At 44.1% G+C, this 14,925-nt stretch overlaps 2 pseudogenes; both read right to left on the reverse strand.

Moving 5' to 3' along the window:
- Positions 1-8,127: 8,127 nt before the first annotated feature.
- On the reverse strand, positions 8,128-8,245 carry LOC134985583 (5S ribosomal RNA; annotated as a pseudogene).
- Positions 8,246-8,420: 175 nt separating this feature from the next.
- On the reverse strand, positions 8,421-8,538 carry LOC134985585 (5S ribosomal RNA; annotated as a pseudogene).
- Between the last annotated feature and the right edge of the window lie 6,387 nt (positions 8,539-14,925).

Below are 14,925 nucleotides of genomic sequence, written 5' to 3' on the forward strand. Positions count from 1 at the left end.
GTGTCGGCACTCGGCAGCCCGTCCATAATTGTATATACCACCTAACCGTGGTTTTTTTTTTCTTTCTTTATACATACATACTAGTTACGAGTATACTATCTCTTTATCAACCAGTCTATATATTAGCAGCAGACACAGTACAGTGCGGTAGTTCACGGCTGTGGCTACCTCTGTGTCGGCACTCGGCAGCCCGTCCATAATTGTATATACCACCTAACCGTGGTTTTTTTTTCTTTCTTTATACATACATACTAGTTACGAGTATACTATCTCTTTATCAACCAGTCTATATATTAGCAGCAGACACAGTACAGTGCGGTAGTTCACGGCTGTGGCTACCTCTGTGTCGGCACTCGGCAGCCTGTCCATAATTGTATATACCACCTAACCGTGGTTTTTTTTTCTTTCTTTATACATACATACTAGTTACGAGTATACTATCTCTTTATCAACCAGTCTATATATTAGCAGCAGACACAGTACAGTGCGGTAGTTCACGGCTGTGGCTACCTCTGTGTCGGCACTCGGCAGCCCGTCCATAATTGTATATACCACCTAACCGTGGTTTTTTTTTCTTTCTTTATACATACATACTAGTTACGAGTATACTATCTCTTTATCAACCAGTCTATATATTAGCAGCAGACACAGTACAGTGCGGTAGTTCACGGCTGTGGCTACCTCTGTGTCGGCACTCGGCAGCCCGTCCATAATTGTATACTAGTATCCAATCCATCCATCTCCATTGTTTACCTGAGGTGCCTTTTAGTTGTGCCTATTAAAATATGGAGAACAAAAATGTTGAGGTTCCAAAATTAGGGAAAGATCAAGATCCACTTCCACCTCGTGCTGAAGCTGCTGCCACTAGTCATGGCCGAGACGATGAAATGCCAGCAACGTCGTCTGCCAAGGCCGATGCCCAATGTCATAGTACAGAGCATGTCAAATCCAAAACACCAAATATCAGTAAAAAAAGGACTCCAAAACCTAAAATAAAATTGTCGGAGGAGAAGCGTAAACTTGCCAATATGCCATTTACCACACGGAGTGGCAAGGAACGGCTGAGGCCCTGGCCTATGTTCATGGCTAGTGGTTCAGCTTCACATGAGGATGGAAGCACTCAGCCTCTCGCTAGAAAAATGAAAAGACTAAAGCTGGCAAAAGCAGTAGCACCGCAAAGAACTGTGCGTTCTTCGAAATCCCAAATCCACAAGGAGAGTCCGACTCCAATTGTGTCGGTTGCGATGCCTGACCTTCCCAACACTGGACGTGAAGAGCATGCGCCTTCCACCATTTGCACGCCCCCTGCAAGTGATGGAAGGAGCACCCGCAGTCCAGTTCCTGATAGTCAGATTGAAGATGTCAGTGTTGAAGTACACCAGGATGAGGAGGATATGGGTGTTGCTGGCGCTGGGGAGGAAATTGACCAGGAGGATTCTGATGGTGAGGTGGTTTGTTTAAGTCAGGCACCCGGGGAGACACCTGTTGTCCGTGGTAGGAATATGGCCGTTGACATGCCTGGTGAAAATACAAAAAAAATCAGCTCTTCGGTGTGGAAGTATTTCACCAGAAATGCGGACAACAGGTGTCAAGCCGTGTGTTCCCTTTGTGAAGCTGTAATAAGTAGGGGTAAGGACGTTAACCACCTCGGAACATCCTCCCTTATACGTCACCTGCAGCACATTCATAATAAGTCAGTGACAAGTTCAAAAACTTTGGGTGACAGCGGAAGCAGTCCACTGACCAGTAAATCCCTTCCTCTTGTAACCAAGCTCACGCAAACCACCCCACCAACTCCCTCAGTGTCAATTTCCTCCTTCCCCAGGAATGCCAATAGTCCTGCAGGCCATGTCACTGGCAAGTCTGACGAGTCCTCTCCTGCCTGGGATTCCTCCGATGCATCCTTGCGTGTAACGCCTACTGCTGCTGGCGCTGCTGTTGTTGCTGCTGGGAGTCGATGGTCATCCCAGAGGGGAAGTCGTAAGCCCACTTGTACTACTTCCAGTAAGCAATTGACTGTTTAACAGTCCTTTGCGAGGAAGATGAAATATCACAGCAGTCATCCTGCTGCAAAGCGGATAACTGAGGCCTTGACAACTATGTTGGTGTTAGACGTGCGTCCGGTATCCGCCGTTAGTTCACAGGGAACTAGACAATTTATTGAGGCAGTGTGCCCCCGTTACCAAATACCATCTAGGTTCCACTTCTCTAGGCAGGCGATACCGAGAATGTACACGGACGTCAGAAAAAGACTCACCAGTGTCCTAAAAAATGCAGTTGTACCCAATGTCCACTTAACCACGGACATGTGGACAAGTGGAGCAGGGCAGACTGAGGACTATATGACTGTGACAGCCCACTGGGTAGATGTATGGACTCCCGCCGCAAGAACAGCAGCGGCGGCACCAGTAGCAGCATCTCGCAAACGCCAACTCTTTCCTAGGCAGGCTACGCTTTGTATCACCGCTTTCCAGAATACGCACACAGCTGAAAACCTCTTACGGCAACTGAGGAAGATCATCGCGGAATGGCTTACCCCAATTGGACTCTCCTGTGGATTTGTGGCATCGGACAACGCCAGCAATATTGTGTGTGCATTAAATATGGGCAAATTCCAGCACGTCCCATGTTTTGCACATACCTTGAATTTGGTGGTGCAGAATTTTTTAAAAAACGACAGGGGCGTGCAAGAGATGCTGTCGGTGGCCAGAAGAATTGCGGGACACTTTCGGCGTACAGGCACCACGTACAGAAGACTGGAGCACCACCAAAAACTACTGAACCTGCCCTGCCATCATCTGAAGCAAGAAGTGGTAACGAGGTGGAATTCAACCCTCTATATGCTTCAGAGGTTGGAGGAGCAGCAAAAGGCCATTCAAGCCTATACAATTGAGCACGATATAGTAGGTGGAATGCACCTGTCTCAAGTGCAGTGGAGAATGATTTCAACGTTGTGCAAGGTTCTGATGCCCTTTGAACTTGCCACACGTGAAGTCAGTTCAGACACTGCCAGCCTGAGTCAGGTCATTCCCCTCATCAGGCTTTTGCAGAAGAAGCTGGAGACATTGAAGGAGGAGCTAACACGGAGCGATTCCGCTAGGCATGTGGGACTTGTGGATGGAGCCCTTAATTCGCTTAACAAGGATTCACGGGTGGTCAATCTGTTGAAATCAGAGCACTACATTTTGGCCACCGTGCTCGATCCTAGATTTAAAGCCTACCTTGGATCTCTCTTTCCGGCAGACACAAGTCTGCTGGGGTTGAAAGACCTGCTGGTGACAAAATTGTCAAGTCAAGCGGAACGCGACCTGTCAACATCTCCTCCTTCACATTCTCCCGCAACTGGGGGTGCGAGGAAAAGGCTCAGAATTCCGAGCCCACCCGCTGGCGGTGATGCAGGGCAGTCTGGAGCGACTGCTGATGCTGACATCTGGTCCGGACTGAAGGACCTGACAACGATTACGGACATGTCGTCTACTGTCACTGCATATGATTCTCTCAACATTGATAGAATGGTGGAGGATTATATGAGTGACCGCATCCAAGTAGGCACGTCACACAGTCCGTACTTATACTGGCAGGAAAAAGAGGCAATTTGGAGGCCCTTGCACAAACTGGCTTTATTCTACCTAAGTTGCCCTCCCACAAGTGTGTACTCCGAAAGAGTGTTTAGTGCCGCCGCTCACCTTGTCAGCAATCGGCGTACGAGGTTACATCCAGAAAATGTGGAGAAGATGATGTTCATTAAAATGAATTATAATCAATTCCTCCGCGGAGACATTGACCAGCAGCAATTGCCTCCACAAAGTACACAGGGAGCTGAGATGGTGGATTCCAGTGGGGACGAATTGATAATCTGTGAGGAGGGGGATGTACACGGTGATATATCGGAGGGTGATGATGAGGTGGACATCTTGCCTCTGTAGAGCCAGTTTGTGCAAGGAGAGATTAATTGCTTCTTTTTGGGGGGGGGTCCAAACCAACCCGTCATATCAGTCACAGTCGTGTGGCAGACCCTGTCACTGAAATGATGGGTTGGTTAAAGTGTGCATGTCCTGTTTTGTTTATACAACATAAGGGTGGGTGGGAGGGCCCAAGGACAATTCCATCTTGCACCTCTTTTTTCTTTTCTTTTTCTTTGCGTCATGTGCTGTTTGGGGAGGGTTTTTTGGAAGGGACATCCTGCGTGACACTGCAGTGCCACTCCTAGATGGGCCCGGTGTTTGTGTCGGCCACTAGGGTCGCTTATCTTACTCACACAGCTACCTCATTGCGCCTCTTTTTTTCTTTGCGTCATGTGCTGTTTGGGGAGGGTTTTTTGGAAGGGACATCCTGCGTGACACTGCAGTGACACTCCTAGATGGGCCCGGTGTTTGTGTCGGCCACTAGGGTCGCTTATCTTACTCACACAGCTACCTCATTGCGCCTCTTTTTTTCTTTGCGTCATGTGCTGTTTGGGGAGGGTTTTTTGGAAGGGACATCCTGCGTGACACTGCAGTGCCACTCCTAGATGGGCCCGGTGTTTGTGTCGGCCACTAGGGTCGCTAATCTTACTCACACAGCTACCTCATTGCGCCTCTTTTTTTCTTTGCGTCATGTGCTGTTTGGGGAGGGTTTTTTGGAAGGGCCATCCTGCGTGACACTGCAGTGCCACTCCTAGATGGGCCCGGTGTTTGTGTCGGCCACTAGGGTCGCTTATCTTACTCACACAGCGACCTCGGTGCAAATTTTAGGACTAAAAATAATATTGTGAGGTGTGAGGTATTCAGAATAGACTGAAAATGAGTGGAAATTATGGTTTTTGAGGTTAATAATACTTTGGGATCAAAATGACCGCCAAATTCTATGATTTAAGCTGTTTTTTAGGTTTTTTGGAAAAAAACACCCGAATCCAAAACACACCCGAATCCGACAAAAAAAATTCGGTGAGGTTTTGCCAAAACGCGGTCGAACCCAAAACACGGCCGCGGAACCGAACCCAAAACAAAAACACAAAACCCGAAAAATTTCCGGCGCTCATCTCTAATGTTTAAACCCACGGCAAGCCAGGTGGGCACTGTTCTTCTCACGTTTTTCTTTCAAGCTCAGTTATCATCCAGGGTCTCTTAATCGGAAAGCAGATGCGCTCTCTCGTTTATGGAGTTCAGATGAGTCCACAGATCTTCCGGACAGACAATTCATCCTAGATCCTGCCTCCTTTGCTGCAACTCGTACTACTCCGCTTCCTCCACCGGGAAAAACCTTAGTTGCACCAGAACTCAGGAAAAAACTGCTCACGTGGGCTCATACCTCACTGTGTATGGGACACGCAGGCAGCCTCAAGACTCTTAAGTTCATCCAACGCTCCTATTGGTGGCCTCATCTGAAGACGGATGTTTTGGAATTCATAGCTGCCTGCCCAAAGTAGTCCAACATAAAAGTCCAAGAGGATCACCATCGGGTCTTCTTCATCCACTATTGGTTCCACAAAAACCCTGGACACACATCTCCATGGATTTTATAACTGACCTACCTGGTCTGCACAGGACGAAACACCATTTGGGTCATTGTGGACCGATTTTCCAAAATGGCGCACTTTGTCCCACTCACAGGTCTTCCAACCGCTCCACAACTATCAAAAATGTTCATATCAGACATCTTCCGGTTACATGGACTTCCACAAGAGATAGTTTCTGATCAAGGGCCTCAGTTTGTGGCTAAATTCCGGAAAGCACTGAGTTCAGCTCTTGGAATGGAATTAAGTTTCTCCTCTGCATACCATCCCCAAACGAATGGCCAGACTGAGAGAGTGAACCAAGACTTAGAGACTTTCCTACGACTCTTTCATGTCTTCTTCTCAGGACGATTGGCTGGACTATCTTCCATTTGCTGAATTTGCTCACAATAATCTCTACCATTCAGCTACCAATTCCACACCCTTTTATGTGAATAATGGACTTCACGTATTCCTGCTTTCCAATCTCTTCCAGCTCTCGAAGTACCTGCTGCAAAGTTAGCCCTTCAGCAATTCACTAAGATGTGGAAACAAGGTCATGAGGCTCTGCTTAAAACGTCCAATAAATACAATTTTTTTGCAGATCGGAAATGCAAGGCTGTCCCTAGTTTCAAAGTGGGTGATCAAGTTTGGATTTCTACTCGAAACTTAAGACTCAAGGTCCCTTCCAAGAAATTTGCCCCCAGATTCATTGGACCATATCCTGTTGAAAAAGTTTTGAATCCAGTAGCATACAAAGTGACGTTGCCTCCGTACTTGAAGATCCCAAATGCATTGTGTTTGTGACGTCAAACCAGGAACTAATTGGACTGAGGTGATCACAATCTAGGAGTAGATCTGGAGCTACTCAGAAACTGCAAGGAATTATTTAGTAGCAGTTCTGCTAATCTTTCGTTCGCTATTCTGCTAAGCTAAGATACACTCCCAGAGGGCGGCGGCCTAGCGTTTGCAATGCTGCTAAAAGCAGCTAGCGAGCGAACAACTCGGAATGACCACCATGGACCGGAGGAAAGGTCCTGGGTTTCTGAAGAGGACGTCCACACTCCAAGATTAGTCCGGGCCTTTCATACCAAAAATCCGATGAAAGCACAAGGGTGTTCAGAGCCCACCCTAAAAAGGGGGGTACTGTCAGGCTCCGGAGCCTTACCTCCGGCGGGTGCTCCCGCGGGTTATTGTCTCGCTGTTTGGCGCGGCTGCGGTGGCAGGGAGCTGCTGGCTGCTGGTCCTTCTGGACGGATGTGTGGCTGCCAAGGGCCGGGGGCCGAGGGTCTGGAGAGCCAGGCGCTGCGGCGGGGATCACTGCGGTAAGGTCCTCTAGTGGTGACACAGTATAGTGTGTCAGAGACAGAAGCTGGCTAAAGCTGTGTGCTAACAGCTAAGTATGTCTCCTGTGCTGGGGGCAGCCATGTTGGAGACCAGAGTATTACCCATGAAGTTCCCAATCTGTGTCCAGCCAATCCTGCGTGTTCTCCCCTTACAAAAGGGGGCTGGCTCAGAGGGAGAGTGCCAGTGCTTCAAGTTACCTACTTGTGAAAGGTTCTCCAGCTCTGTGCTCCCAGGTTACTTCTGGTTCCCTGGTCCTGGTTGCTCTCATCCATCGGTTACCTAAACGCTGCTGCAGTCCTGCTGTCTAAGTCCGTTGCCACTCGTGGAAGTGCTCACGGGGTCCCAGGTCGTAGAGGAGCTCCAGGTGCTAACGGCGGTTCCCTCAGACGTCTTCATTTCTTCAAAGTCCAAGTTCTTCAGCCTCGTCTTTCAATCACAAACCACAGTCTTCATTTCTTCAAAGTCCAAGTACTTCAGCCTCATCTTTCAATCAGAAACCATAGTCTTCATTTCTTCAAAGTCCAAGTTCTTCAGCCTCGTCTTTCAATCATAAACCACAGTCTTCATTCTTTAAAGTCCAAGTACTGCAGCCTCGTCTTTTAATCATAAAACACAGTCTTCAGTTCTTCTATACCGGAGTTCTTCAGCTTCACTCTTCAAGTCATTTAACCATAGACTCTAATTCTTCCAGTTTCTTCAATTTCTCCAATATTCGTGTACAGCCTGATTATTCATTAAGTATTGTGTGTGGAGCCGCACTAGTCAAATAATTTTGTTAAAGTACCACATTAGGAAATGAAATGAAAGAAACCAATGTATATACAGTTATAAAGTAAATCTTAAACTGCTATTGATTGGCGGTGCTCCCAGGAATTTTGTAGGTTATACTACAATTGGAAAAAGCAAGAGAAAAAGACAAAAAACCCTTTTTTTGGGAGCACTCATTTGTTTGATAGACGTAATGTATGTAATATTAAAACATAACCTTTAATTGAATCTTGAATAAAAAAACCTTTGGACAAAAAAGAATTAGGACTCGTGTGTGGTGTTAATGTTGGTGTAAATCTTATTTAACCTTTTTAACAAATGAGGTATAAGATAATTGAGAAGGTGAAAATATCAAGGGGTAGTGTGGGATACCAAATGGTTTCTTAGGATCCAAGGTATCCAAACAAATCACTGTACATGCTTCAAATTAGGGATATCTGAATTGAGACAATGTAGGCTTAATAGAAATGGAGCTCAGGAGATGTGTGAGAAGGATGGAGCGAGGAATGCGTAGAGACTTCCTTCGGATTGTGAACAGAGGCCCACTACACCTGGTATTCTCAGGAGGTTTCCCGTCCTAGTACTGACCAGGCCATGCCTGCTTAGCTTCCGAGATCGGACAGGATCGGGCGTATTCAGGGTAGTATGGTAGTGGGCCAATAATCGTGGGAAAAAGAAGAAAAGAAAGGAGAAGAAGAAAAAGGGGGGGGAGAGCGACACTTCAAATTTCTGTACTCTAATAAATCGATACCATGATGGTCTGAAATGGTTTTTCCAGACAGGAGAGTGTGTTGGGATTTTTGGGAGAAAAGAATGTTTGATTCTTTAAAATGGCCCACTGCACCTGGTATTCTCAGGAGGTTCCCCTTCCTAATACTGACCAGGCCATACCTGCTTAGCTTCCGAGATCGGACAAGATCGGGCGCATTCAGGGTAGTATGGCCGTGGGCCTATCATAAGGAAGAAAAGGAAGAAGAGGTCACACTCTGTTATCTGTACTTTGCATGAATCAGGACCATTGGTCCGAAATGGTATTTCCAGAAAGGGAGTGTGTATGAAGAAATTGGGGGAATATAGGTGGAGAGGAGAAAGAAAGAGGGGGGGGGAAGAAGAGGGGAGAAAGAAGAGGAGAGATATTGGTTGTATGGGTCTCTAAATTGAAGATCGTGAGAGATATATTGCCAAAAGTTGTACAAGTGCAGGGTTGCTTGTAAACTAGGGGAGGCCCACAAAATTGATAAATAGCTCAAGGCTGGCTCACAATAATTTTTTAGAACACGCAAATGTGTACTGTTGCTTGCTCCATGTAAATAGAAAGAATAGTGATGATGAATGAATGAATAGATAAATAATCATGTGGAAAAATAATGTGGAAAAATACCCCCCACAAAAGATTCACAGACTCACTGTGTAATGTTATTAAATATACTGACACAAGTTGTACAAGTGCAGGGTTGCTTGTTGACTGGGGGGGATCCACAGGGTAGTTAAAGAGCTCAAGACTGGCTCACAAAAATTTTTTGTGTGTTAGAACACACCAATGTGTGCTGTTACTTGCTCCATAGACACAGAGAGCAGTTAATAAGTGAAAAAAGTTTAGAGCTCAGAACTGGCTCACAGTAAATACATAAAGCCTTATTCCATCCTCTTGAGCAATGCCATAACTTTGGAACAATGATAAATAAATTTGCACTTAAATGCACTGCTATAACATTGAAAAGATAATAAGTGATTTACACTCAAATGCTGCTGATAGTACAAGACATGCAAATATAGCTATACATTAGTGTAGAGAAGCTGATAATACAAGACATGCAGATATAGCTATACATTAGTGTAGAGAAAGGATAACATAACTGTAATTGATATCCACTTTAGGCATGAGCGGGGAGGCAAATGAAATATGGACTCTGAATAGTCCTATACTAACAACAAAGCTTCTGTTGCTATGACAATATGCAACAGGAGCAGTTGGTTTGGGAGAGAAAAAGTATTCAAATCCTGGCGGTTGAATGAGTTTACCGTAGCCGCAATATGTGCGGTCAGTGTTGTCCAGGGATCCCCCAGCGTTCGCCCGCTAGCAGTGATGAGCGCGGCCGCCCGCTTCCGGACTGGGCGTGGCCGCGATGACGTCACCGAAGGACGTCTCTCGACGTACGTTTCACCTAGGGTAGGCTTGGTCACGAGAGCCTCTCTCTGCTGCTCTCTTGTGACCAGTATATGAGTACTGGATTAGCCAATAGCGTTAGTGGGAGGACGATGGATAGATGACTAGACCAATAGGATCATTGCTGGAATAATAGATGCGGCCATTTTGGAAAGGGGAAGGAATGGTTGTGTGTGAACCAGGAGTAGGGAACCGTGCGTGATAGTAGATAAATGTTAAAGTGTATGTGAGAATGTACTTTAACATGGGTGCAGGGCTGAAAGGAAATAAAATGAAAGGAAATAAAATAATATAATGAAATAATTAAATTAAATTAAATAAAATAAAAATGAAATGGAATAATGAAATAATATAAAAAATTGAAATAAATAAATAAATGTGAAATAAATGTAAAATAAAAATAAAATAAAATACAAAAATAAGAAATAAATAAATAAATAAAAAAAAAATTTAAAAAAAAGAATAAAAATAAATATAAATATAAAAATAAATATAAATATAAATATAAAAATAAAAAAATAAAAATAAAAATAAATATAAATAATAATAAAAAAATTATGAAAATAAATAAATAAAAATAATAATAAGAATAAATATAAATAATAAGAATAATAATAAAAATAAATATGAGATGAAAAGATAAAGGATAGGTGAGAGACCTGTGGAAACTTGCAGGGGAGGGGGTGATTGATAACATGGATGGTGGAGTGTAACGGGGTGGTGCAAAGTGGTGGGAAAGGTAAGATGTGTGTGTGAGCGTGAAATATGACAGTCTTTGATGGAGTGATTATGTGAATGGAAGTACCGTGATGTATGAGTATATAGAGGGTGTCAGGGTGATAGTGAGGAGTGTAATATGAGTGTGATGCAGTTTGGGCTGGAAAGAGGGAGAGGAAAAGGAAAATGTGAGTGAGGTGCAGAGAAGAAGTGAGGGAAAGGAAGGGGAGGTTGATAGTGGAGACGGGAATGGGAAAGAGAGGGGGGGGGGTTATTGAGTTAAAGGGGATGGTGGGTGGGGTATGGAAAGATAGGATGTCGAGTGTTGTGATGTCATAGGGTGAGGATTGAGAAAATGAGTTGTGGATGGAAATGATGAATGAAAGAAGGGTGGGGGAGAAGAAAAAAGAAGAAGAAGAGGGAAAAGAGAAGAAGAAAAATTGTGAAAAAAATGTGTGAAGAAAAGAGAAGGGGAGAAATTGTGAATGTGGTTGAAGGTGGGATTGTGGGCTGGGGAGGTGGGTTTGGAAAAAGGGGGTGAGGGGGGGGGAAAGGGGGCGGAGAATGGCAGGAGTGAAGTTGGGGCTAATTAGGGTTAAAGTACCAAATGTGAGAAATGGGATCTATTGATTAGGTATGTAGGAAGATGCTGTAGTTGATGTTTTCATTCAGTCCTTTTGGCATAAGAGTGTCCAATTTGAAGATCCATTCTGATTCCTTCTTCTGAAGTATCATGTTGTAATCTCCTCCTCTCAAACCCATTTTTATATGTTCCAGGCCGGAAATGTTCAAGTCCTCTACTCGGCTGTTGTGAAATTTTAAAAAATGCCCGGCGACTGTGGTGAGCTTCTTGAAATGAGCTAAATCAGATTTGGCGTTTCTCACTGTGCTCATATGTTCAAGTGCCCTAACTTTGAGCATGCGGGATGTCATGCCCACATATCTCAGGTTGCAAGTGCATGTGATGCAGTAGATCACATTCTCTGTTCTACAATTGAAAAAGTCCTTTATTGAGATCCGTTGATCAAATCTGTCCGTCACTTCTGTAAGGTTAGTGACATGTGGGCACAACTTACAATTACCGCACGGATAGCTGCCTGTGAGAGGTCTAGGCTTAGAAGGGTGTGAAGAGTAGCTTTTGACTAATGTGTCTTTTAGATTCGGTGCCCTTCTCCAGCTCATGTTAATGTTCTGGCCTATGTGGTCCGTGAGATCTTCATCCATTTTGAGAATATGCCAGTGTGTTTGTAAAATCTTTCTTGCGTCTTTCCAATTTGTACAGAAATCGCCAATGAATCGTAGGACATTTTTGTCTGCTTTGGTTTTCTCAACCGGAAAGATCAAAGAGTCCCTTTCCACTTTTTGTACTTCAGATTTAGCTCTTTTGATGAGTCTGTTGCTGTACCCTCTTTCCTTGAGTCTAGCAGCCAATTCAATGCTCTTTGTCTGGAAGGTGGAGTCTTGTGTACAATTTCTTTTTAATCTAAGGAATTCACCTTTGGGAATATTTTTAATGGTTGGTGGAAAGTGACTGCTCGTTGAATGGAGCAGGCTGTTGGTTGAGGTTGCTTTTATGAAAATTTCTGTGGCTATTATGTTGGTCTCATCTCGGTATATCCTAAGATCAAGAAATGAAATACTGGACTTACTGCTGGTGTATGTGAACTTCATGTTGATCTGGTTGTCATTGAGAGAGCAGATGTATTGGTCCAATTTGTCTTGGGTGCCATCCCAGATCAGAAAGATATCGTCGATATACCGTATCCACATTATGATATGGTTGGTGTATTCTTCTTGATTCTCACTGAACACTAACTCACGTTCCCACCAGCCTAGAAAAAGGTTTGCATAGGTGGGGGCACATGCCGCCCCCATGGCTGTGCCTCTAGTCTGTATATAGAAGCGGTTGTTGAATAGGAAATAATTGTGACTTAGCACAAAATGGAGTAGTTCCAGAAGGAATTCTTGGAAGTCGCCAAAGTCTCCCATGGATAGAAAATATTTCACTGCTGTTAGGCCCAAATCGTGTTTGATGGATATGTATAAGGATTCAACATCTAATCCCACCAATATGTGGAAGTCCTCCAGTTGTATGCCTTGTATTTTCTTCAATACATCTGTCGTATCTTTTACATAGGACGGCAGACTGAGGACATGTTGTCGCAGATGGACATCCAGAAAACAGCTGGCTTTTTCCAGAAGACCTCCGTTGCCTGATATGATGGGTCGTCCAGGTGGATTGTCCATGTTTTTATGGACTTTGGGCAATAAATATAATGTCGGTGTTCTAGGATGTGGGGTGTTCAGGTAGTCCCATTCTGTTTTGGTAATGGTGCCATGCTGTAGATGTTTATCAATAATCCTGGAGTACAGTGTTATGAAATTCTGTGTTGGATCAAATAGAGTCATCTTGTAGCAGGAGGTGTCCTTCAGTTGTTTGTTGGCTTCCTTAAGATATAGTGTGGTAGGCCATATCACTATGTTTCCTCCTTTGTCCGACATTTTGATCCGTACATCATCCCATTTCTGTATTTCCTTCAAGGCTTCCTTCTGTTTTTTCGACAGGTTACCGATAGTTCTGTGTGATTTCTGACGTCGGTAAAGTGTGTCGAAATCTCTTGACACCAGATCGAGAAATACCTTTATTTCAGGACACTGATTGTCTTGAGGATAGAACGTAGACTTATTTTTACAAATGGGACGGGCAGATGTGGAAGGTTGTTCATCGGATAGTTCTTCTAGGATGGCTAGGGCATCCTGATCCTGTTGTGATAAATTGCATGTGTCATTGCCGGGTAGAGACATGTCTTTGTCTTTTTTGGAAAAATGCTTCTTGAGTAGAAGTTTACGTCCAAAAAGACGAAGATTTATTTCCCATTTAAAACGATCAAATTGTTTAGTAGGTGAGAAGGAGAGGCCCTTTTCCAGAACATTGGTCTGATCCTGTGTGAGAATATGTGTGGAGAGATTGATTATTCTGAGCTTATTGAGGCCTTCGTTGATTATTTCTGTTTCCTGGAGGAAACAGAAATAATCAACGAAGGCCTCAATAAGCTCAGAATAATCAATCTCTCCACACATATTCTCACACAGGATCAGACCAATGTTCTGGAAAAGGGCCTCTCCTTCTCACCTACTAAACAATTTGATCGTTTTAAATGGGAAATAAATCTTCGTCTTTTTGGACGTAAACTTCTACTCAAGAAGCATTTTTCCAAAAAAGACAAAGACATGTCTCTACCCGGCAATGACACATGCAATTTATCACAACAGGATCAGGATGCCCTAGCCATCCTAGAAGAACTATCCGATGAACAACCTTCCACATCTGCCCGTCCCATTTGTAAAAATAAGTCTACGTTCTATCCTCAAGACAATCAGTGTCCTGAAATAAAGGTATTTCTCGATCTGGTGTCAAGAGATTTCGACACACTTTACCGACGTCAGAAATCACACAGAACTATCGGTAACCTGTCCAAAAAACAGAAGGAAGCCTTGAAGGAAATACAGAAATGGGATGATGTACAGATCAAAATGTCGGACAAAGGAGGAAACATAGTGATATGGCCTACCACACTATATCTTAAGGAAGCCAACAAACAACTGAAGGACACCTCCTGCTACAAGATGACTCTATTTGATCCAACACAGAATTTCATAACACTGTACTCCAGGATTATTGATAAACATCTACAGCATGGCACCATTACCAAAACAGAATGGGACTACCTGAACACCCCACATCCTAGAACACCGACATTATATTTATTGCCCAAAGTCCATAAAAACATGGACAATCCACCTGGACGACCCATCATATCAGGCAACGGAGGTCTTCTGGAAAAAGCCAGCTGTTTTCTGGATGTCCATCTGCGACAACATGTCCTCAGTCTGCCGTCCTATGTAAAAGATACGACAGATGTATTGAAGAAAATACAAGGCATACAACTGGAGGACTTCCACATATTGGTGGGATTAGATGTTGAATCCTTATACACATCCATCAAACACGATTTGGGCCTAACAGCAGTGAAATATTTTCTATCCATGGGAGACTTTGGCGACTTCCAAGAATTCCTTCTGGAACTACTCCATTTTGTGCTAAGTCACAATTATTTCCTATTCAACAACCGCTTCTATATACAGACTAGAGGCACAGCCATGGGGGCGGCATGTGCCCCCACCTATGCAAACCTTTTTCTAGGCTGGTGGGAACGTGAGTTAGTGTTCAGTGAGAATCAAGAAGAATACACCAACCATATCATAATGTGGATACGGTATATCGACGATATCTTTCTGATCTGGGATGGCACCCAAGACAAATTGGACCAATACATCTGCTCTCTCAATGACAACCAGATCAACATGAAGTTCACATACACCAGCAGTAAGTCCAGTATTTCATTTCTTGATCTTAGGATATACCGAGATGAGACCAACATAATAGCCACAG

The sequence above is a fragment of the Pseudophryne corroboree genome, assembly GCF_028390025.1.
Source record: "Pseudophryne corroboree isolate aPseCor3 chromosome 5 unlocalized genomic scaffold, aPseCor3.hap2 SUPER_5_unloc_3, whole genome shotgun sequence".
In the NCBI taxonomy this organism is placed as follows: Eukaryota; Metazoa; Chordata; class Amphibia; order Anura; family Myobatrachidae; genus Pseudophryne; species Pseudophryne corroboree.